This window comes from Pygoscelis adeliae, unplaced genomic scaffold (genome assembly GCF_000699105.1).
Source record: "Pygoscelis adeliae isolate BGI_AS28 unplaced genomic scaffold, ASM69910v1 Scaffold220, whole genome shotgun sequence".
NCBI lineage: Eukaryota > Metazoa > Chordata > Aves > Sphenisciformes > Spheniscidae > Pygoscelis > Pygoscelis adeliae.
In genome coordinates this window covers 140,005-142,805 of record NW_008824049.1, presented here as the reverse complement: position 1 = coordinate 142,805, position 2,801 = coordinate 140,005, and positions in this window count along the sequence as shown.

Here is a 2,801-nt window from a genome sequence, read left to right as displayed (position 1 = left end):
TCAATAAATGTGCAAATTATGCATTAATTTATCTTCCCTCCTTATCTTATTAACTTGTCTCACCAAAGAGTTAAAAACAGTGCTTCCATACCTTTATACCAAACCACAAAATTATTTTTTTAAATAATATCCAATTCATAAAAGCATTTTGGCACCTGTCTAGCCCCCACTGTCTCCAATTTAATGGGCATTAACTGTCCCAACTGAATTTCTAGAATAAAATCCATTGATCTGTGTCAGTCAGCATCTTGAAAACTGAAGACCTGAGGTTTAAGAACCCAGTCTGCTAATATGCATTAAAATGAGCTAGGAGCCTTGACTGAACTTTGGTTCAGGCTCCGACAACCCCATCTCCAGCTAAAATTCATCCAAGTAAACCTCAAAATAAAACTAAATTATTTGCCTGGGCAAGATTTTAAAAAACAATTATTATTATTATTATTATTGTTGTTGTTGTTGTTGTTGTTGTTGTTGTTGTTGTTAAAGCTGCAGGAATAATCCTTTCTTTCTATTCAGTGGGATATCCCTCCTGTGCTGCAGTTTGGGATTTCTGTTTTACAGACCGAATACACCAAATGCAGTGAAATAGAGATGAGTCGGTAAAATGGCTCGGAGTTGAATGGATTCATTCATGATGTTTTCCTTGTTTGCTCGTACATATAGAATACTTGTAGCTCAGCTGAGCTATAATTATAAGATGACATCAAGAGTGGTCTAGAAGTTCCTGAGGCAAAGATCCTGAGGAGGGGAAGGATCCTTTGGGGCGGTGCGTGGGGCTACAAGTAGGATGAATGGAATTAGAGGGGAAATGGAGTTGAATATTAAGAAGAAATTATTCCCAGCAGCAAGATCAGCTAAACTAAAATAGTCTCCCAAGGGAAGTAACAGAAATGGTGTCATTTGACACCTCTAAAGCTAGATTTGGCAAACTGTTAGAAACACAGTGTGGAGAACAATTTTACATCTGCAGAGAGGCGGCGAGGACAACCTAAAACAACCTCACTGAATCCCTGACCTGCATGTGCTTATTTGCAAGTAGTATGGATAAGGTCCCCACAATACGACACTGTGTTAGCTACACATGCACACAGTAGATCACAGTGAGTACACAGATTTAATGAAACACTATAATTTTTCAGACGTGGAAAATTCCCACACACCAAGCAGGGCTAAAAAAAAGTATATTGGTTTAACATTTCTCAAGAAATGCTTTTCCGTAGAGGCCAGCATTATAATTAAAACTACTTAATCCGATCCCTTGAGATCTTTCCATACATATTTCCTATCCCAAGGCAATCTGAAATGTAAACTTATTCAAAGTAAATCTGTCAGGAGGAAAACCGGAATGGTTTTCCCTATCAGATCCCAGCGGGACCGGCTGAGTCTGACTCCAGCTGTGTCAGCTCCCTGGCATTTCTGCGAAAGAAGAGGTTTGACGTTGCAGGGGTTAGCAGCAGCCAGGTAATCTGGAGGAAGCATCTCACACTCTGGTGAGATGTCCAGAGCCTAAGGAATAGAAGAATTAAGTCTGGGCTTTATTAAATCCCCAGTACTGGCCTTTTAACATGATCAGCCTGTTTCCTCGATTATCTAAATCTTAGTTAGCCTCATCTCATTGCGTTACTGTGTTAATACAAAAATCATAAGACACAACTGGAGCTCTGCAGTCTTCTTTCTCCTGCCATTGCTGACAACTTAGATAATATTTCTTAGTGGTTCTAACAATGAAATACTTTCTCTGATTCATTCATTTCAGACTGACTTCATTACTGACTTCCCACCGCAGCATTTTTTTTATTGATGTCAATAATTACATTTCCACTGTAATAGCAAGCTTGCAAGTCTTGGAACTGGGCTGTGGCAAGACAAGGTTTCAAAAGCCTCGGGACTTGGCAGGTGACAGTCTCAGCACCCCAACCTGCTTGTCCAGAAGGCAGAAGCGAAATGCCTGCAACTCTTCTTCATGAACCATGCACCGGCCTCTGGATAAGCCTGGTTGGCTCACCAGCATCTGGTGCCCCAAGGAGATGAAAATTTAACTTGCCTTTCTAACTCTCCAGATAGACCAACTACAAAGGATCCCCAATGACAGGAACAACACAGAGCTGCAGGGAAGAGGGAGTATGGTTCGTCATATGTCAGACTCATCATGAGGCAAAGGTTAACAGGAGCAGTCTAAAATTCAGATAAGATTAAAGGAAACCAAAGGCAGCAGAGAAGTGCACAAAAAACTACGGAGTGACAATATGAATCTTGCAAAGGAGGTGTCCTCACTGGTAGGCACAGCCAACAGAAGCCTTGCAGCTTTTCCTGCTCAAATCAAAACTTCCACGGTCTTCAAGTGAGACCAGGGGCAATACTTTAGTCCCAGTAAATTACATTACTTTTATTCATATTAACTCTTACAAAGTTTGGAATATCTGAAGACATAATCCACATAGGTGTTTGTTTATATGTATGAATAATAAATGTTAGATAATGTAAATTATGTATATATCACCAATCCTTTCCAGACAAAATGAATTATTGAGATTTGGTAGCAGCTTGTATCAGACTTGCTGATGTCAACATTGGCAATGTCTTGTCCTTGCATTGGAGGATGTTCCATGAGAACGGAGCTTCTCAGCTGGTCCAAAAGGAGTAGGACAACTGATGGAGTAAAAAGAAATTTCAAAAAAACTTCCAAATGGCCGGAGATTTACTGCAGTGCTGTATACAAAGGAAAGTAAACAAACATGGCTTCATTACACAGCTCACTACACTCAGCAACTGATATGCAATCCCTATTCCCTGGCCACATA